Genomic DNA, 23811 nt, shown 5'->3' on the forward strand with positions numbered 1-23811 from the left:
TGATTGCCACTTTTTTAAAAAAGTCCAAGATTGTCCGGCATCCCGCACCTCAGGAAAACTTGGACACTATCACATATGTCCCCAATGCTCTCTCTGCGTGTATTCATGTACATAGAATTTATTTATTAACAGTTTCTTATATAGCGCAGCATATTCCGTTGCGCTTTTGACACCTATGTGTGTCCAGGGTACTTATAATCATACAGTCATACACAATTCAAATATGGAAGTACGCAACCTTAACCTATTGAGGAGAACACCAGTCACCCAGTGCTGTTTGTCTATGTTGAGTTCTTATAGACCACAGGTTCTCAAACTCGGTCCTCAGGACCCCACAGTGCATGTTTTGCAGGTCTACTCACAGAATCACAAGTGACATAATTAGCTCCACCCGCGGACCTTCTAAAATGTGTCAGTGAGTAATTAATACACCTGTGCACTTGCTGGGTTACCTGCAAAACATGCACTGTGTGGGGTCCTGAAGACTGAGTTTGAGAACCACTGTTATAGACTATACTACACATATTTGTTTTTTTGTTATTATTCTTTTGCATGAGAATTAAATTTACCACCAGACAACATTTTGATTTCCTTGAATGATAACAACTTAACACATCATTCCGGTTGATCTACGGATCTTTATTTGAAGCCTATTAAGGAACGTATTGTATCAATTCCATATTTGAATTGTGTATGACTGTATGATTATAAGCACCCTAGACACACATAGGTGTCAATTCTATGTACTCGTCTTTCTGGCATTTAAATGTGGTGACATTTATTTGGATACCTATACTGTACGGGCAGCTTTGCGCCATTGAGGTTCACTCCACCACCACTTGTTCTATGTTCTATTCATGTTTGTGTGGGTTTCCACTTCCAGCCAGTACTCTAGTTCCTTCCCACACACAAACATTTCCTGGTAGGTTTATTGAAAATAAATAAATGTGTATATATATATATATATATATATACGTTTAGGGTCAGAGGGACCTTTTAGCTATCAAACATAGGGCTGATTCTGAGTTGAGAGTGGAACAAAAAAAAAAAAAAAAGGGCCAGTACAGTAGCTGTGCATCTGGGCAATCTATGTTGCATTGCAAATGGTGCAGGTACATTTTTTATTATTTTTTATTTATTTTCTTTTTTGCATGCAGGATAACTACAGGCTGCTTTATCATATAGCACAGTGGTTCCCTAACTTTTTCAAATCACTGTGATCTAGAGTATCAGCACTCTTAGTCCAAAAATGTATTGAGAAATTCAGTAAAAATGATTCAATTAAGTACATTTTAAATTATTTTATTTGGTACTGGACAACCAAACTGTGGCTCCCCTGCAAGTGTCTTGCGGCACCCAGTTTGGTAACCACATGTGCTGGACAGCTTTATTTTTACACTGCAATTTTGATTTGAGTTTGGACACGCCCCTCTCACGTCTAAATCTACACATTCTAAATTTGTCCAACCTGGTTTTTGCAACATGGTTTTTACCAAGGTGCTATTTTTAGCCTTACTTTCAACTCAGAATCAGGCCCATTGTCTTCTGCTTGTCTGTGTTTCTCCAAAGAAAGCAGAGGTTAAACAACCAGCAGTTATTCTGATTACCAAATTGTCAATAGCAACACAAAGTATTTTAGGGCACTTGCATGCTGATGTTATGGGAGGCATTGACTTGTTACATGGCAGCAACGAGTGATATGTGTGCAGACAGCCTATCACACACCTTATATAACCACCAAGCCAGCACACGACATGCAACGTAATTCATGGGCTAAACGCTGCCGACGTCAATTTTTTAAATTTATTATTTACTTGAAGCCCGATGTGTGTTGGTTCATCACCCAGTGATCTGTGTAAAAACAGTGCTGGGGGCGTAGGACTTTGGACCCTCTCCAAAAGGAGAAGGGCCCCGTTACTCCCCAACTCATCAGAGCCAAATGGCCTACTGAGGGGAAAGAGGATCTTCGTGTCCCCCCTTGATGCCAATGTCAAATGTTAGAGATGGTCATAATAATGTGACTGGACCGTATATAAGTAATATATGGCATATCTTATACTACACAATGGGTGACATTTAAGTGGCTCAGTGCCAACGCTAAATTTATTTTTGTGATGTACTCCTGTTGTCACACTTATGTGACGCAAGGGGGTTTTGTTAGGTAAGATGGCTTGATGAGTGTGCACTCTATGGATGGCAGAGCTGGTCCTAGGCATAGGCAAACTAGGCAAATGTCTAGGGCATTTGGTATTCCTAGAGACACAAGCAGCTTATGCTGATTAAAATGATATGTGGCATGCCTATATCCTGTGTGTGACTGTAGCTGTATCGGCATACGAAATGTTACATAGCAGTGTACTCCTGGAATTCACTGTAATGTAGCATTTCATATGCAGATACAACGACAGTCACACACAGAATATAGGCTTGCAGCATATCATTTTAATCAGCAGAAACTGCTTGTGCATCTTAGCCACATAGTAATGCAAATAAGATGCATTTTCATCAAAAAATGCGCCTGATGTTAGCAGAGCTGCCAGCTGACTCACGCCAGGCATCTCCTGAGGCAAGATGCATGGGGACACATCTGTATTCAAGCAGAAACAGAGGTCACAGTGTAAGCGGCCATGTGAGTTCTGTGTGTGGGTGGGTTGGTTGTGCAGTAGTGTTCGGCATATGTGTAAGGGGCATTATGTGTGTCCTGTGTATAAATGCATTAATAATGTGCGGCATATGTGTAAGGGGCATTACTGTGTGGTATTATGGGTAAAAATGCATTACTAATGTGTGGCATTATGTGTACAAGGTGCTGTACTGTGTGGCATAACGTATAGAAAGGGCACTACTGTGTGGTCTAATGTGAATAAAGAGCAATATGATGTGGTGTAATGTGAATAAGGAGCAATTCAGTGTAATGTAATGTGAATAAGGAGCTCTACTGTGAGGAGTAACGTTTATAAGGAAAAGTGGTACTACTGTGTGATGTAACTTGAATAAGGGACACTATCGCATTATAAAATGTGAATAAAGTTGCACTACTGTGTAGAGTAATTTGAATTGAAGGTACTGTTGTGTGACCACTCCCCTTCCCAGCAAGAAATGCCCCCTTTTTGAGCTGTTCGCTGAATGTGCACACTGTTCCTATTTCAGATATAGGGGGTAGGAGCACCAAAATGAGGATTGCTATGGATGAGGGGTAATGGTGCTGGGAAAGAGGTGCAGAGTCAGAGGCGGAATTAGCAGCTGTTCTAGGAGGCACCAGCCAAAATCTTGCCTAGGGCATATTAGTTAGGGCCGGCTCTTATGGATGGATAGGAATGGTTAGAAACCCTTATTACTATGCCTGGTGCAAGGGAAAGATGCAAAACCACAATGCCGCCTGTGCAAGTTTCACAGCTACATGGGCAGAAAGAATAAGAGGAGTCTGGGAGTTTTTCCTTAATGTTCTGGAAACTGTTCTGAATCTTATACTGTGTTATGAGGTGATGCTAATGGGAAGCTATTTGCCCACCCATGCGAATGCTCACACTTGTGTGTAGTGGAAATCAATATATGCAATATATTTAAGTTCAAATATCTGACACTTGAATGAATCACACCCCACTCCCTGTACTTCAGATTTGTTCAAATGATATCACACTCACTATCTCCCATATAAAGTGATGGGAGCTAGTGGGGTGATATTCAAATGTGCCCCGTTATCACGCTGATCGCGCTCATTCCAGTCTGGTTTAGGAGTGTCAAGCGCCTAAACCCAACTAAAGTAATGGGTGTGATCATGAAGAGACCCATTTGGGCGCCCAAATGGGTCTCTTCTTACGCATTTATTTCTGGGGGTAGCGAGCTGAAATGAAGTTGTTGCACCCATCAGCAGTAACATTAGTATACGGGTGCTATGGGGGGTGGGAGGGAGGGATAAACATTTGAATCTGGCCCAATTAATGTTATTTCCATATAATGTATTTATATCATGCCACAGTCTTCCTCCATCAGCTGGTCAGGAACTACACATCACATCATCATTGCATATGGCTGCTCTTCCTACCATCTCACAGTCTGTTCCTTCCTGCTGCCTCCATTCCGCTCCTCACATCATGACACTGCTCCTGTAACATGCAGCCCCGCTGTCACTTACAGAATCACAGTAATAGGTCACTTCTACCCACAGATTAGTACACATACACATGCACACACATAGGTGCACACACACACACACACACACACACACACACACACACACTGAAATACTCTATGCTGCTGGGAGCCATCTGATGATCTGAGTACTTCCAGATTGTTTCTCATTTCCCCCAAAATCTGGGACACACAGAGTTTCCAAATACTATAGTGTCATGTGTACAAGTAACAAACCTTCTAAAGAAGACAGGTGGAAAAGTTGTCAAGCAGCTTCTCTATCTTGATAAATGACAGCTAGAATCTGATTGGTTGCTACAAGCAACTTCTCCACCACTTTAGAAGGGATGGTACACCTTCTCCCATAAGAATAGTAACATAAGGTACTCATACCCTAGTCAAAGACACTTTCAAAAACCTCCAACACCAAAATAGTATTGGTTTAATAATGTGCTAGACCAATAACCTGTGATATGGAATCATTGCATGTTCAGTTTACAATAGAATGACAATATAACTGCATGAGGGGAAAGCCAATGCATGCACTAGGTATTATTATTATTATTATTATTATTATTATTTAGTAGTAGTATTAGTTGTTGTGGTAGTAGAAGTAGTAATAATAATAATAATATTAATAATAATATTAAGTATTTATATGGTGCCAGTATATTCTATCAAGCTTTATAAGAGGTAAGATGATTTAAAAAAAAAAAAAGAAAGAAGACAATTTGCCCATTTCACCTGCCTGTAATAACAGATCCCTATATGACCTTTCTGTCTGGGGATACTTTATTGCTATGCATGGGGTTGCCATATTGACTACTTCACCAGAGGGAAATGAAACATCATTCAAAGGGTGTTATCTTTATCTACAGTACAGGTTGAGTATCCCATATCCAAATATTCTGAAATACGGAATATTCCGAAATACGGACTTTTTTGAGTGAGAGTGAGATAGTGAAACCTTTGTTTTTTGATGGCTCAATGTACACAAACTTTGTTTAATACACAAAGTTATTAAAAATATTGTATTGAATGACCTTCAGGCTGTGTGTATAAGGTGTATATGAAACATAAATGAATTGTGTGAATGTAGACACACTTTGTTTAATGCACAAAGTTATAAAAAATATTGGCTAAAATTACCTTCAGGCTGTGTGTATAAGGTGTATATGTAACATAAATGCATTCTGTGCTTAGATTTAGGTCCCATCACCATGATATCTCATTATGGCATGCAATTATTCCAAAATACGGAAAAATCCCATATCCAAAATACCTCTGGTCCCAAGCATTTTGGATAAGGGAGACTCAACCTGTATATGGACATTAACTACCCCAGGAGTTTACTAAGTAGCAGTGAGAGTATCTCTGAGACAAGGGTTTCCTTATTTTACCTCAATATTAATATGCATTTCATAGTATATTATTCATCATAAATAACCTGGAGAATGTTATATACTTGCCATTGTATTATTTTTGTCATAGTTGGTGTGTGTCACTGAATATACAGAGGGGGATAAAGTGCTGGGTATATTTACATTTAGAAGCTGTCAGATCATCAAATGTATATAGTTTAATGACTGACACACAATAGTCTAATTGAATACATCATGGGTCATTGAAGTTCACAAGTACATGAACATTCGTGTTACTTTGAAACAAAAGTGCACATTTTCAGTGACCAGATCTCTTATTATTTCTGTATCTGATGTCAGATCTACAGTATCCTGATGATGGAAATATACTGTGAAATGAGGGAGCAATATGAAGAATGTATATCTTATAAACGAATCCCATACATAAATGATGTAGATGGGCACAGCAGATTACCATCTATATAAAATGTCCAATATTGGGAGCAGAGTCATTCACAGCTCTCCTGCCAAATGGAACTGTGACAAGATACTGTTTGTGAAATATATGCAGTGTGTGTTATCTGTGCTATTTATATGTCTGCAGTACACAGGGTGACATGATCTAGATAAGAGTGCAATTCAATTGCTTTTAGCATTGGCAGAGACATTAGCTTCTACATGCAAACATGCAGTATTACTTGCAAACACACACACACACACACACACACACACACACACACACACACACATACAGTTCTGCTTGGTCTCAATAAGGTTTCTGAGCATAATTGTCACACTTTTTTCCCTTTTCTTTGGTCACCTCTTGTCCTTTTTATATTAATGTACTTTCCCTTTTAGTAAAGCCCTACACCCCAGGATGGAGATAGACAGATTTAGCTGCCACTTGAGGAGCTCAGATGGTATCATTATCTGCGCACAGCTTGACTCCTCTCTAATCCTCTCTGGAACTTACAACAAGTTTAAATGTCCATGCATGATGTTATTAGCTGGTTTTAAATAAGTACTTACGAGATGGATATGTGGACAAGTCCTATAACACTTCCAAATAACACTTTTTGTTTGTTTGTTTATTTGTTTGTTTATTGTCTACGAAATTATTGCCAAAGTATCGCGAATACATAGTCAAGTCTCCACTTTTACAAACTGTTCGTATTTGTTTGATAAAGCTGGAAACCTACAGGAGGTAATTTTGTCACTATCCAAATAATTCTTATTTATTTTTCTAAATTAATTTGTTTACAAATGGACACCAATTAAATAACATGAATGCAGCAATTACAAAACATCGTAATTGCTTGGGGCAAGGAATTTACTTACTGTAAGCCTGTGAGATTTTTTTTGCTGATAATAATTGAATGCTTTCTGTATATTAATTAATTATATATTTGCCGAAGCTGTTTTTACCATACTGTTAAATCCCAGCATATAGGGAACTTAGCCTGTGTGCAAGACGTGAGCGTGCTGCATCTTGAGGAATAAGAGGGGTACAGCTACAGGGGGGCTGTATAGTTTAGATGAATGTGGCTGGCAGAGAGGTGCAACATCACATCCACTGTAAGAAGGTGTTCCATACATCAGAACACTGAGAGCTCTGAACACAGCTGCCGTCTCCTAGGAAACACCAATCAGCTGCCAGCCAGAAGACTACTCACAGAAGCAGAGAGAGCTGGACCGGTCTCCTATGGTGAGTTCAGTGACTGTACACATGCATAGACGGGGGACCTCTGCAAACTGACTCTTACCCCACATTATACATCAGGGGCACATATCACATAGCACAAACAAAAACAAAAAAAAGCATATTTTTGTTTTATCATGGCAGTGATTAAAACATCAGTAGGATTATATCAGATGGCATTCAGTAAGTTACTGGTGAACTTCAATGTGATATCTTCTTCATAGCACTGTACGATAAACATGCAAGGTGTGTGAGATGCTCCATGTAAAAACAAAATCGATAATATTGTTTAATATATAACTGAAACATATTCCGGATTGTACAGTCTGTGCAAAATAAGGAGTAAAGAAAAAGGTAGATATCATTCTATTATCATTCTACAGGTGGGCAAAATGTGTGCACCGTCATGGGAAAATCACTGATCGGAAAACAAGTTGATGTTATCACAGTTACTTATTCTATACCGCTTTGTTTTACTGACTTTTTTAGTATTAATAGAGCACAAATATCCATCATCAACAAACAGTGAGACACGTATTTAATGTAGTGACCTCGAAACTAAGTCAGATATAAGTCAGATATAAGACCATAATCTTGTGTGCAGAACCATCAATCATTTCTACCCCTGCTGGGTGATACACATAACAGTCATAGATCTGTGACTTCATCCTGTAATCACAGGAATCAAACAAAAAACAGTTCTGCACATAACACGTGAACCAGTTACCAATTATCTATCTATCTATCTATCTATCTATCTATCTATCTATCTATCTATCTATCTATCTATCTATAATCTATTTAATCTACGCCACACTATTCCCTCTTATACTTCACTGAACGGTACACGTTTTCAACTGTGTGTGAAATAATGCCATATTGCAAGCTAATGATGACAGTTAGTGTTGTAAAAAGAAGTCATTGTTTGTACACACCCTATGTTGAGGCATAAACCTAAGTCTGAGTATAGACAATAACATCTGATCCGGTGACAACATTCTAGTTTGTATTTCTAACTTACTGGGAAATGTGGGCCACTATACCAAACGTTCCCAAACTCGGTCCTCAAGGCACCCTCAATGGTCTATTTTGTAAGTGGTACACGGTCATTAGGTTGACCACACTTAGGTCGACAGTCATTAGGTCGACCACTATTAGTCGACATGCATTAGGTCGACATGATCTATATGTCAACGGGTTCCAGGTCACTTAACGAAGGAAACAACACCAAAATTGTTTAAAAAACTCATATCGACCTATTTCCATGTTGACCTTGTTTATGTCGACTTAATGACCATGTCGACCTATGTCAGGTGTCAACCTAGTCACTGTCGACCAGTAGTGGTCGACCTAATGACTGTCGACCTAAGTGTGGTCGACCCTATGGCGGATACCCTTTTTAAGTATATCCATGGCTCTGCCCATTAGGTTAAATCAAATTGACTGAGGTACTAATTAAGTCACCTGTGGCCAATCTTGGATAAACTTAAAACTTGGACTGTAGGCCCTACACACTGGCCGTTTTTTTGAAAGATATGAACGATCTCGTTCATAAAAGAACGAGAACTCATTCATATCTTTCAGTGTGGAGGCTCCAGCGATGAACGATGCGCAGTCCCGCGCTCGTTCATCGCTGGTCCCCCGTCGTCTGTGCTTGCAGGCCAATATGGACGATCTCGTCCATATTTGCCTGCAGTTCTATGGAGCCGCGTGACGGCGGGAGTGAAGAAACTTCACTCCCCCCGTCACTGCCCCCCCGCCGCCGGGTCGCTCGTCGGCCGTATCCGCCGTCGGGCAGCTCGGCGGCGGGTCGGCCAGTGTGTAGGGCCCCTAGGGTGCTTTGAGGACCGTGCACTGGAACCTCTGCGCTATGCAATAGTGAGCCCCATATTTATTTATAAACTTCACAACAGTCAGCACATACCTCCCAACATGACCCTCTCCGGGAGGGACACAATGCTCTGCTAATGGACTTTTCTCTTAATCTATGATTGCCATCACCCATACTGAAACACCTTTCTCATCCATTCACCCGTTCAACACAGGTACCAGCAATCATACATTAAGAGAAAAGTCCAGAAGCATAGCATTGTGTCCCTCCTGGAGAGGGTCATGTTGGGAGGTGTGGCCAGCACCATGCACTATACTGTACTACAGTCAGCACTATGCACTATACTACAGTTAGCACTATGCACTGCACTACAGTCAGCACCATGCGCTACACTGCAGTCAACATCATGTGCTACACTACAGTCAGCACCATGCACTATACTACAGTCAGCACCATGCGCTACATTACAGTTAGCACTATGTGCTCTACTACAGTCAGCACCATGCACTATACTACAGTCAGCACCATGCGCTACACTGCAGTCAGCACCATGCACTATACTACAGTCAGCACCATGCGCTACATTAGTCAGCACCATGCACTACACTGCAGTCAGCACCATGCGCTACATTACAGTCAGCACCATGCACTACACTGCAGTCAGCACCATGCACTACACTGCAGTCAGCGCCATGCACTACATTACAGTTAGCACCATGCACTATACTACAGTCAGCACCATGCACTACATTGCAGTCAGCACCATGTGCTACATTACAGTTAGCACCATGCACTACACAACTACAGCACTATGGGCAACACAACATTGAGCAGTGCGTCACGCACTATAGTACAGTCAGCATCATGCATTACACAACAATGAGCACTATGCACTATACTATTGTCAGCATCATGCATTACACAACAATGAGCACTATGCACTATACTACAGTCAGCATCATGCATTACACAACAATGAGCACTATGCACTATACTATTGTCAGCATTACACAACAAAGAGCACTATGCACTATACTATTGTCAGCATCATGCATTACACAACAATGAGCACTATGCACTATACTACAGTCAGCATCATGCATTACACAACAATGAGCACTATGCACTATACTATTGTCAGCGTCACGCATTACACAACAAAGAGCACTATGCACTATACTATTGTCAGCATCATGCATTACACAACAATGAGCACCATTCACTACACAAATCATCACCATGCACTATACTATAGTCAGCACTATACACTAAACAACAGTTAGAACCATTAGCTACACAACAGTCAGCACCGTGCACGGCACTACACAACAGTCAACACCATGCACTACAGAACAGTCAGCACCATGTGCTACACAACAGTCTGTGTCTGCATGTACAACACAACAATCAGCACCATGCATGTATAACATCGGGACTGCACAAATGGTTATCAAAAACACATTTTAGCAGTGGGGATCACAGTGAACTGTGTACTAATTCTTACTGGGACAGGAATATTTAACAGACCTTATTCTTAAGCATCAAACATTTCAACATGCAGAATAGCTTACTAACTTCACCCATGATTGTTCTATTATATGAAGGAGGGTGTCAGGTTGTGCATAATATTAATAGCAAAGGTGTCTGTGTGAGAGCTGTTGTTAAACGGAAAAACAAATACAATCCTTCTGGACTGTGGCACAGTCATATTAGATTCATCGTGCATATGAGGCATATTTTCTTCTTTAACCCACATTTTTCTCACCTGCTCTCATTACATATTGCTACTTTTCACTGCATGCTGTAACGAGAGTACAACAAAATAGACATGTAGTTTTATTAATACTTTTGCTACGTATAATTACGTAGCTTTTAGCCTTGCAGTCTACACAATGATCTACTGGAACAAATGTGTGTGTGTGTGTGTGTGTGTGTGTGTGTGTGTGTGTGTGTGTGTGTGTGTGTGTGTGTGTGTGTGTGTGTGTGTGTGTGTACATATACATACACACAGACATACAAACAACAACAAAACGAGTCATGCATATCATGTGACGATTCATAGACATGAATGTGCCTCCTGAGAATAGCACACAGAGTCAGACACACCTATATTCCTATTATTTTCCATAAAAACATGAGATCAGGTTCAAAGATGCATTCATATGCACAAAAGGATGTAGTATTGTGTGTACAATAACAGAATGCACTACACTGTTCCACCACGCTTCAATCTGAATCTGTTACAAAGGACGTATGTTTCAATGATATAACTGATTATTAAGCAAAAGATGCAATGAGATGGAAAACAATAAGCTTTCATACATTTTGTAGTGTAATAATGTTTGCCTCAGCAGCAGGGATGCAGTAAAAAATGCGATAATAAAGTTATCGCCCTGCTTGCAAGTGAACACTTTTTTTTTCTTCTAATAGTGCAATAAACATATTTTCTAATGAGTTAAAAGTTTACAGGTTCAAATGATTGAAAGCCAACTCAATCAACATCTATGTGGCCTCATTTGTTAAAACTGTGAAACTATAAATGTAACAAAATACTAGTTTTTAAACAATAGATATCAATAGTAAATAAACAGGCTTTTACTAATATACATATCTCTGCCCAACATGTTATAGTAAGTGTGTGTGTGTGTGTGTGTGTGTGTGTGTGTGTGTGTGTGTGTGTGTGTGTGTGTGTGTGTGTGTGTGTGATAACTGTTGCATCTTAGATTGTATAATAATTTGTACTTAAACAATTACATTTCTTATTATGTATTTCTCCTATATGACGTCACTGTTCATAATCCTTAATTTTCTCATGAACCAGCGTTAACTAGAATGAGAATATTTACATTTTTACTGGACTTGTCAGGAACATGCCCTGTTTTGGTTTCTCCTGTCCTTTGTCCCCTTTTTTGTGTTATGTTCAGTATTGTAGGGCCTTGCAATGATATTAGTTCTAGTGTGGGAAAATATTATAATTGAGATCTGGTACGTTATTTGCAGGCTTGAAGATTTTCTTTACACTGGGCTGACATTTAGTAAAGCCCCGGTGAGGGAGACAATACAACCATTCATGGCTCTAGACGTAGATTTCAATCGACTTAAGCAGGCACAATGGAACTTGGTCATTCACTGGTTACACATATTGTGTTCTCATATTTTCTCTCAGCAAAAGTATAATGACTCAGTATTGTATGGCTGTATAGACAAGAGCCCAGAACAAGAGAGACTAGTTTTGTCTGACGGTGTGAGAAAGTGGTGAAGGGACCTTTTCTTCCAGATGGTGTTAAATTCAGCTGTCTTTTTAGCATTGGCCTTGCAAGGCAATCTGCTGTTCCCTTCGTACAAAGAATAAGCCCTGGTTCCCACTAGTTAACATGCACACTCACGCAACCTGCAACTCCACTCCAACTGTTTTACAAAGTGGAGCTGCTCTAGATAAACTTCTTTTACACTTTGCCCAATTCCCAAGCAAAATATTCCAGACACAAACAACATTCACAAAAGGCAGGAATCAAGGCAGCATTTTCCAAACTACACAGAATTTGACTTCCTCTCCGCATCCCAATACTCAATAGCAGTCCACACAAGGCACAATGACTCCCATATACAAGCAGCGATGCAGTTACAGCACCATGTATTAGATAGATAGATAGATAGATAGATAGATAGATAGATAGATAGATAGATAGATAGATAGATAGATAGATAGATAGATATGTGCCACATATCTACAGAGAGAGAGGGTGGGATCATCTTAAATTCTCAATTTACACAACCACCAATTTAATACCAGAGAAATTGACAGGATATATTTGGTTAAAGCATCAGACGACTGTATGACAAGAGAGAGTGGAGTCATTTGACTCCACTGAGTGCTTTTAGTAAACAATAGACCTCCCTGCAAACATATTATTGTCTTAATTGAACCAGCTTGAGAAAGAAAACCGCACACTTTGTAATGTAAATGTTAATTGTGGTAGACAAAGGCTCTAAGTAAATAGGACTCCCAGACTGGCAATAAACGCTGCAGCCACTTAGACGTGAATGCTTGTTTGTAATGTAAATAAACAAGGTTTTCTATCCCTACAGTAGGAGCTGAACTAAACGTCTGACACGTGTAAAAATCCCCATCATGTGGTTGTAATGCAAATAAAAGAGTCCTGTAACAAGTCAGTAAACCTGTCATGTAAACCAAAAGCCAGTAGCAGACCTGTCCCATAAGGACTCTTTACAACCCACAATCACTTAATAAATGCATTGCTTCCTCACTGCTCCCAAGGAGATACAAGATCCTAACATACTGTAGCAGGATTACTCCTAGCAATTAGTGAGTGAGCTATAGAAAGTACAATTAAAGTTACTGGAGCTAATCTATTGATTATACATCATAAATATGTATTAGTGTGTTGGTTATTTGCTGACAAATTAGATTACATTATTTTTTTTACCAGTAGAAACATTTATTTTTAAATATTCATAATTTATCTATTTGGTAATGTAAGAGGCTTCCCAACCAAACTAATGGATTTCTGTTAATTCAACAAACACCTGTTTTACGCTATACTCTATTAAGGAAAACTTTACAAACCATCCCTGACATCTAGTGTTGCTGGTGCAATAGTAAGCGCCTTGAGTCATATTGGAGAAAGAGCGCTATATAAATAAAATTATTAATAATAATAATTATTATTATTATTATTATTATTATTATTATTATTATATAAGTATATCACAGTGCATTAGGAAATGAGGTTACAACCAACACCTGCAATAAAAATGTGCTCAGAATGTATAAGTAAGGGGTCAAAACACTGCATAATCTCAAAATCCTTGTGGTAATAATTCTGAGTGTACTTCTGTTGTACAGGGTGGTCTAAGGAGTGTGTGTATGGGGGAGGGGAGGACTTGTTTTCCTGAAAGGTGAGAATTTCCCTTTTGTTTACAATTGTTCAGTAAGTTTACTGACAGTTGGCTACTCTGGGAACATGAATAAGTATTGCAGATAAGAATATGAGGGTGCACTTTAGAAGGGGAGTGGGCCTGGTACTACAGAATTTATATGCAGGTGTGCTCACTATGCCGGGTACAGCTAGAGTATTTGACCAAGACTCATCAAGACAAAAGCATAACTCATAACATAGACATAGGTATACTCTTTCTTATGCAACATGTAAGCAGTCCTCATTGCATTGCTGATAATTATTAGAGAAATATTGAATGCCCAGAAAGCAATCTAGAATTAGTAATGCCAAATTTGGTTTAAGTATTTCACTTTATTTACTTCTTATATTGAAAATAACCTTTTTAAATGCTCATCAGCAAAATCCTTATTGGATATTTCTGTAATACACGTTATTAGGTTAGCTCAGACTGGGTAGGCCTTATAATGGATGTTGCATAACATACACATTTATTACACATAATGTTAATGTAATTTCCTACAGAAAAAAATGAAAATGCAGGTGCACACTCTTAGCACTAAGAACACTGGTAATTAGTACAATTATAATAAACTCTGCGATTTAACATGGAGTAAAATTGAGGTTCCTAGCACAATTTTCGGGCAAAAGTGTGGGCCCACCTACCATGGTCAGGTGACCTCAACAGGTGGGTACCTAATATTTCTAAGGTTCAAGTACATAACACATGACTCCCCCACCCCCACCCCCACCCCCCAGGCCAGCACAACCTAACTGCCCAAAGGCATCAAATTAGTGAGCACTAGTCAAACCCCTCCCCCCCCCCCCTCCTCCACCAATATAATGTAAGGATCCAAAATTTTGGTATGTTTATAAGTTAGAGAAGGCTCTGCCTGGCTAGCAGATGTTCATCCTTAACCCCTTACTAAAATAACAATCATTGTTTACTGTCTGCAAAGTGGGTGGTCTTCAGTATGCCGGCGGTCGGGCTCCCGGCAACCAGCATACCGGTGCCGGGAGCCCGACAGCCGGCATACCGACACTTATTCTCCCTCGTGGGGGTCCACGACCCCCATGGAGGGAGAATAAAATAGTGTGGCGCGCATAGCGTGCCACCGTGCCTGTAGCATGGCGAGCGCAGCGAGCCCACAAGGGGCTCATTTGCGCTCGCCACACTGTCGGTAAGCCGGCGGTCGGGCTCCCTGCGCCGGTATGCTGGTCGCCGGGAGCCCGACCGCCGGCATATCGTAGTGAACCCCTGCAAAGTATATAGCATTTACATATGATTCATACACACAGGTGAAGAAGAATAAAAACACTCATATATGATACAAATCAATAGACTCTCAGATGCACAGCTCTTGTCTCATTCTGTTGCCAGGAAAGGATCACACTGCAGTTAGACTTATTTTGGGATTTCACACACAGAGAAGCAGGAAATTATATGTTACCTCATTTAACCATGTGCAATGTTAAAGTCTTATTATTGAATGTCCATATGCTTCTTTTTGCCATAGCATATGGGCTTACCAGGCTTACTTAATGCAAAGTCCCAAGTGTCATGTCTTTTTAGTCCTGTTTCCTTGTCTTTGGGGATATCTAGTAAAATGAAATTAGGATGGATTCCACAGAATCTGTCTCTCATTTTTATACTAGTTAAACAATGGGGTAGATTTGCTCATGGATATAGAAGCTACAGTAGGTTTATGGTAACATCAAGAGACTCACAAAGAATTCAGCTTATGTATAAGATGTATTTAATGAAAGATATATAGGTGTCATGTTGATTTATGTGCAATTTTTGTTAAAATGGTAAGTATAAACTGTGTTAAAATAATAAGAGGCTATTTGCAAGCCATAATGAGCTAGTAAACTCACTAAATGCAGCCAACCATTGATGGTAAGTATAAGCCTGTGTAACAGCAGGACACATAATAGTATATGCACCTGTGTGATAGCAGGACACATCAATTGTATATGCGTCTGTGTAACAGCAGGACACATCAGTAGCATATGTACCTGTGTTATAGCAGGACACATCAATTGTATATGCGCCTGTGTTATAGCAGGACACATCAGTAGCATATGTACCTGTGTTATAGCAGGACACATCAGTAGCATATGTACCTGTGTTATAGCAGGACACATCAGTAGCATATGTACCTGTGTTTTAGCAGGACACATCAGTAGCATATGTACCTGTGTTATAGCAGGACACATCAGTAGCATATGTACCTGTGTTATAGCAGGACGTATCAGTAGCATATGTACCTGTGTTTTAGCAGGACACATCAGTAGTATATGCACCTGTGTTATAGCAAGACACATCAATTGTATATGCGCCTGTGTAATAGCAGGACACATCAGTAGCATATGTACCTGTGTTATAGCAGGACACATCAATTGTATATGCGCCTGTGTTATAGCAGGACACATCAGTAGCATATGTACCTGTGTTATAGCAGGACACATCAGTAGCATATGCACCTGTGTTTTAGCAGGACACAACAGTAGTATATGCACCTGTGTGATAGCAGGACACATCAATTGTATATGCGTCTGTGTAACAGCAGGACACATCAGTAGCATATGTACCTGTGTTATAGCAGGACACATCAATTGTATATGCGCCTGTGTTATAGCAGGACACATCAGTAGCATATGTACCTGTGTTATAGCAGGACACATCAGTAGCATATGTACCTGTGTTATAGCAGGACACATCAGTAGCATATGTACCTGTGTTTTAGCAGGACACAACAGTAGTATATGCACCTGTGTTATAGCAAGACACATCAATTGTATATGCGCCTGTGTAACAGCAGGACACATCAGTAGCATATGTACCTGTGTTATAGCAGGACATCAATTGTATATGCGCCTGTGTTATAGCAGGACACATCAGTAGCATATGTACCTGTGTTATAGCAGGACACATCAATTGTATATGCGCCTGTGTTATAGCAGGACACATCAGTAGCATATGAGCCTGTGTTATAGCAGGACAGAACAGTAGTATATGCGCCTGTGTTATAGCAGGACACATCAATTGTATATGCGCCTGTGTAACAGCAGGACACATCAATAGTATATGCACCTGTGTTATAGCAGGACACATCATTTGTATATGCACCTGTGTGACAGCAGGACACATCAGTAGCATATGCACCTGTGTTATAGCAGGACACATCAATTGTATATGCGCCTGTGTTATAGCAGGACATATCAGTAGTATATAAGCCTGTGTTATAGCAGGACGCATCAGTAGTATATGCACCTGTGTTATAGCAGGACATATCAGTAGTATATAAGCCTGTGTTATAGCAGGACGCATCAGTAGTATATGCACCTGTGTTATAGCAGGACACATCAGTAGTATATGCGCCTGTATTATAGCAGGACACATCAGTAGTATGTGCACCTGTGTTATAGCAGGACACATCAATTGTATATGCACCTGTGTTATAGCAGGACACATCAGTACATATGTGCTATAGCAGCACACATTAGTAGTATATGCACCTGTGTTATAGCAGTACAGTTCAGTAGTATATGCTCTTGTGTTAAGGCATGATACATCAGTAGTATATACGCCTGTATTATAGCAGGACACATCAGTAGTATATGCACCTGTGTGAAGGTAGGACACATTAGTAGTATATGCACCTGTGTTACGGCATGACGCATCAGTAGTATATGTGCCTGTGTTAGGGCAGGACATATTAGTAGTATATGCGCCTGTATTACAGCAGGATACATCAGTAGTATATACGCCTGTATTATAGCAGGACACATCAGTAGTATATGCACCTGTGTTAAGGTAGGACACATTAGTAGTATATGCTCCTGTGTTACGGCATGACGCATCAGTAGTATATGCACCTGTGTGAAGGTAGGACACATTAGTAGTATATGCACCTGTGTTACGGCATGACACATCAGTAGTATATGTGCCTGTGTTAGGGCAGGACATATTAGTAGTATATGCGCCTGTATTATAGCAGGATACATCAGTAGTATATACGCCTGTATTATAGCAGGACACATCAGTAGTATATGCACCTGTGTTAAGGTAGGACACATTAGTAGTATATGCTCCTGTGTTACGGCATGACGCATCAGTAGTATATGCACCTGTGTGAAGGTAGGACACATTAGTAGTATATGCACCTGTGTTACGGCATGACGCATCAGTAGTATATGTGCCTGTGTTAGGGCAGGACACATTAGTAGTATATGCGCCTGTATTATAGCAGGATACATCAGTAGTATATACGCCTCTATTATAGCAGGACACATCAGTAGTATATGCACCTGTGTGAAGGTAGGACACATTAGTAGTATATGCACCTGTGTTACGGCATGACGCATCAGTAGTATATGTGCCTGTGTTAGGGCAGGACACATTAGTAGTATATGCACCTGTGCAACAGCAGGACACATTAGTAGTATATGTGCCTGTGTTATGGCATGACACATCAATGGTATATGTGCCTATGTTATAACAGGACACTTAAGTAGTATATGTATCATATATATATATATATATATATATATATATATATATATATATATATATAATTCTGGACAGTGTAAATAGAAAAGAGTACAGTCACATTAAACATTTGCAATATAACTGTAGTTCCAAAATAGATTGAAATTAAATGCAAATACAAATAAACCTCTGATGCTTTCCCTTTTAACAAAAAAATGTGAATCTGCTTGCAGTTAAGTAATGAGACTAATTCTCAACAACTCCTTTGTGTATAGTATTGTATAGAATAGTCCTTTACTCAGCAATGTTTACTTTTGCAGTGGGAAGTTTAAAATGCAGTCAGCCAATCAGCCAATCAGATACTGATCATCATTACTTTGTAACTTGTAACAGGGTTCAAACATTCACAAGTTTCCTGACTCCCAACAGGCACATGTTTCTTCATAGGTCACATTTGCATCAACAGGCCCATGTTGTATATTGGTCACACATATAAGCCCTCTTCTTTCCCTGATCTGCCTTTTTACAATTAACTGCAATCTAAGTGCATGATGTGACTGACTTCTTATGACGGTATACAGTACGTAAGCAGTGCTTTCTACGCATATGCAGAAATAAAATATAAATTTTACACAGCAGAACGCACTTTTCATCCAACTCAACATGACCCCAATAAGCACCTTTGCAGTCACAGATTCAGTGGTATCAATAATGCCTTGTATTAGCAAGCATGAAAACTGCTATAAAAGCCTTGTGCTGACATTTTGGGGGAATATCAGGGTCTAAATCAAACATTTCAGCTTCATGCCAAGTCCAATTAGTTTAATCCTACTTTCATATTAATTAGACCTCAGTTTTAGAGACTATGAATTTAATGAGTCTACCTTACACTGTTATATAAAATATTCTACTAAATATATTATTAAAAATATATAAATGAGGTATAGCAATTTACTTATAAATCACTGGAGATTTAACAAAGAGAACACAATATGACAATAAGGTCATTTTTATTAACACGGTCTGTGAGACACATCTAATAGTCAGTGTAAAGTTGTCTCAGTGCATCTGTACAACCAAATTACACCTTCTGATTCCTAAATAAATAACGATAACCAATGTCCTATAAGAAAGGATGCCATTTAGTGGAAAGTACTACAGTGTAAATAAATCACACTAGAAGTACAATGGTGATATATATATTACACACACATCAGTGCCATGGAAAGGTTTACTGATCTAAAGCAGCAAAATAAGAAACACACAATATGTTGGTGCTTGAATTGCCTGTCTCTGAAGATACAGAGTCACCCATCCAAAAACATTAAGAAAGGGCTGGGCGATGCTATAAATGTTCCACAGTCTATGCTTTTGTTTAATATCCAGTAGGCCCAAAGCCTGCAGTCTGCTGTTCTCTACACATGAAGCAAACAGGGAACATATTTCTTAGCACACATTTTGGTAAATTATGGTGTTCTATGTTTCCATTTTATATATAGAAATAGATACATATAAGATGGATAGATAGATAGATAGATAGATAGATAGATAGATAGATAGATAGATAGATAGATAGATAGACATACATACAGAGAGAGAGAGAGAGAGAGAGAGAGAGAGAGAGATAGGGAGAGAGAGATAGCCATACAGACACAGGGAGATAGATAGATAGATAGATAGATAGATAGATAGATAGATAGATAGATAGATAGATAGATAGATAGATGATAGGCAGCAAGCTAGATAAGGATAGAAAGATAGCCATACAGAGAGAGAGAGAGAGAGAGAGAGAGAGAGAGAGAGAGAGATGGAGAGAGAGATAGCCATACAGACACAGGGAGATAGATAGATAGATAGATAGATAGATAGATAGATAGATAGATAGATAGATAGATAGATAGATAGATGATAGGCAGCAAGCTAGATAAGGATAGATAATTTGTAAAAATATGGTATGTATATGGTATACGGTATGTTCTCCTAAGCTACAAAATGGAATTGGTGTGGGAGTAGCAAAGATGTCAAACATAGTGAGCACTACTCATAGCAAAAGACATAAAAGACAAAATGAATCCCCAAACAGGACAACATTGTAATTTAAATACAAAACCTATGGAAATGATGGTGACATAGGCAATACTTATAGCCTGTGATGGATAACTTGCTATATTTTGACTATACACCACTGAGAGATGTGAATTTCCTTCACAAAAGCTAACAAAGTTTCAACTACCGCTCATCATCAGTCTACTCCAAGTAGTAAAGCAACTCCTAATATATACCAATGTTATATATACAGCTAATCAGATACATGGAGAGAACAATCAAACTAGGGCCATACAGCATTGCAGGAGAATAATTAAGGAAACACTCAGCAGACACATTCTAAAACACTTAATATATATAAAATTGGATGGCTAAAGAATGATAACACAGTAATATGAACTCAGATGTAAGGACACTAAATTCTGTAAGCCCAGACATTAAGCCTGACTGTATAGAAAATAATGAGGAATCAAATCTGCATCTATTTGGTGAATGTAGGGTGCATAAGATACTGACAGTTTCTGGAATAACCCAACTTTTTAGCAAAATATTCCATTAGGTCATGGCTGTGCATTATGATCACATTAATTTTAAGCCTTGAATGGGATTTATTTAACTGTCCTGAATCCAGCATAACCATAAGCCAGTATAATTTCCTATGGAGCTGTTGTATCTTATCCCTTTTCACACTTTATGGGGTTCTGCATATAATTTTTATTCTTTAGTGTCCTTTTTCTTGGACACTCCATTCTAGCAGCATAAAGAAACTTTAGCTAATGAAATCTATTGCTTAAAATGATAATGGGATTTTGTTTCTTTGATCAATCCCAAAGCACCACTTGCTCCCCTTTTGGCCTCGTTTTGCAGCCCAAAGACTTTCATAAATAGACCCCATGTTGCTATAATTGTGTAACTCCGTGTTTGGTTTCTCAGTGGATGAATATGCAGGCCCTTATGTGTTGCATCGATTATTATGATACTGAGTGTGTGACTCTATGGAAATTATTAGAAACAGTTTTCAACATACACTTGATCCAGCAGCATTTAAGCCTGTGCTAAATATATATGATAATATAATATATATGATCATTATAATTTATAAACACTGGAAACAGTTTTACACAAGGCTTTGAAGCCTATAATTAAAAACACATCTGCCACCATATTAAGATGAAAGACATTCTATATGACATGGCACTTCTGCTATACAAATATACACATGTAGACATTATTTTTAAGAGAAAATTAAGTGTCCTCTAATATTCTGTCCTGCACAAGTTTATACGCTGATATTTTTACACTGTGCAGCACAACGCAATGTCAGCACCCCATTAATATTGTATGGCAGAAAAAAGTCAAACAACCTACTGAAGGTGTAATCTTTCTTTTAATGTGCCTAATACATAGGGGATAGATTAAGCAAGATGTTTAAATGCATGTCTCTTTAACACTGCTGTAATATCACTGAGCATTTAAGAAGAGCCATATAACCACATCATTTACAAAACAGATTAAATAAACTCAATGAATAGACATTGTTTGATTTACACTTTAAATGCTTTCCTGTAATTCTGGATAAACTGCTAAGGTTTTCTGTATTACAATAGCAATATTATATACCATGCAATCTAATATACAAATAAGCATTTCTTTAAAAAAAATAAAAAAATGCACATTATATTCAATGTGGGACTGATCACACATTTATTTTTTTAGATAATACATTTATAGCATAAGCATCTTGGTGGTTATTAAATGAACAAAAAAAGCAGACAATGTGCTACTGCTAAACAGTTGGTGCTCTCATTGGGGAGCCTGCAGATGGCTGTGGGTGGGAAATGCCTGCACTTTCTTAAGCTTTGAGATGAGTGTGGTGTTGGTGCACTTGCTGTGTCTCACCTCCCCACCCCCCTCCTGCAAGGCTGTCTGTCACAGGCTGCCAGGGCATGGCATTGCCACTTGCCCCCGAGCGTGGGAATAGGAGCGTCCAGCCGTTCACATCTCCTGCATTCCGTTTAAACCGAATCAATTAGGCAGGACAGAGCCACCTTCCACTCTCCTCCCCCTTCCCATTTGTGTCACTTGTCTCTACCTCCTAATTATTAGTATTATTATTGCAGTTTGGGATGCCAGAGCTTTTTCTTGGATAGATCTGCCCAACCTCACCCAGCAGCCACAGGCAGGGTGTAGAGGAGGAGCACACGTGGGGTTTTTGGGGAGTAAATGCCATTTTTATTCCCAATGCTCGGAGCAGAGTGAGACAGAAATTTTTTTTTAACACTTTGACAAGGGGGAGGCGAACTCTTCTCCATCATGTCTTTATGCTCCACTGACTTCCTCAAGGAGACCCACACACAATTGACAAGCATCTGTTCTTGCATTTTATAAATAGAATAAGTACATTTTTTTCAGCTCTCATATTTGTTCCACTGCTTTAGCCCTCTTTATTTATGAAAATTACGAAGCCAAATGATGGAATTAAATCAGAGCAAACTTGTTTTAATGCACTTACTTACAGGTAAAGAACGGATTTAGATTTAAAAGTCGTATAAAACCATAAGACATCCAAAATGTAAGTGATCCTAACGTGACTAGGGCTCTAGCTATTGGACCATTTTATATATATATATATATATATATATATATGTGTGTGTGTATGTATGTATGTATGTATGTATGTATATAGCTGCCAAATAGCTTTGTATAGTATGATCTACAGTATTTAACCATTTATCTACCTAAGAGCAGTATACGATATACTCTGAATGTCATTGCATCTCTACCAGCCAGGCCCACTATTTGTCAATGAAAGTGTCAGAATTGGAAACAAATCAGTATATGTAGCTTTTTATGCTGAACATGATAAGTTGCATATACATTACCATCCATTTTCCAAGAGGGTTTTGTTAATAAAACCAGGTCCTCATTGAAATCCGTGCTTAAACATGAGGACACATACGGAAATTCTCCCATCGTGTGGTGTATATATATATATATATATATATATATATATATATATACACACACCTCACATATATATGCATATGGGTCTCTAATTGTTTTATTTTTACGTTTGGCTTGGTTCAGTCACTTTCCAGCAGTCCCCCTGTGGATAATGCAATTCCCTGCATTGTGATGTTTTGGAAGGAGTTTTTACTTTCGGTTATCTAGCTTTATGAAAACCGATAAACTCATACAGCTAGATAACCAAAGATAACAACCACTTCTCGTCTACAGGTACAGCCTGAGTATCCACATGAGGTTGGGTGGCTTTAGCAGCAGTCGGCGCCTTGTAACCATGATTCTCTGAACAAACACCCTCCTCACCG

At 39.0% G+C, this 23811-nt stretch overlaps 1 long non-coding RNA gene across 6 annotated transcripts in view; it reads right to left on the minus strand.

Moving 5' to 3' along the window:
- Window positions 1–21850: 21850 nt before the first annotated feature.
- The window catches only part of LOC135060302 (uncharacterized), a 16193-nt gene continuing 14232 nt past the window's right edge, over window positions 21851–23811 (minus strand). For all 6 annotated transcript variants that reach the window (XR_010246727.1, XR_010246709.1, XR_010246715.1 and 3 more), the window contains exon 3: window positions 21851–23811. This exon is cut by the window's right edge and continues 502 nt beyond it. This is a non-coding gene — a long non-coding RNA (uncharacterized LOC135060302).

The sequence above is a fragment of the Pseudophryne corroboree genome, chromosome 1 (genome assembly GCF_028390025.1).
Source record: "Pseudophryne corroboree isolate aPseCor3 chromosome 1, aPseCor3.hap2, whole genome shotgun sequence".
NCBI lineage: Eukaryota > Metazoa > Chordata > Amphibia > Anura > Myobatrachidae > Pseudophryne > Pseudophryne corroboree.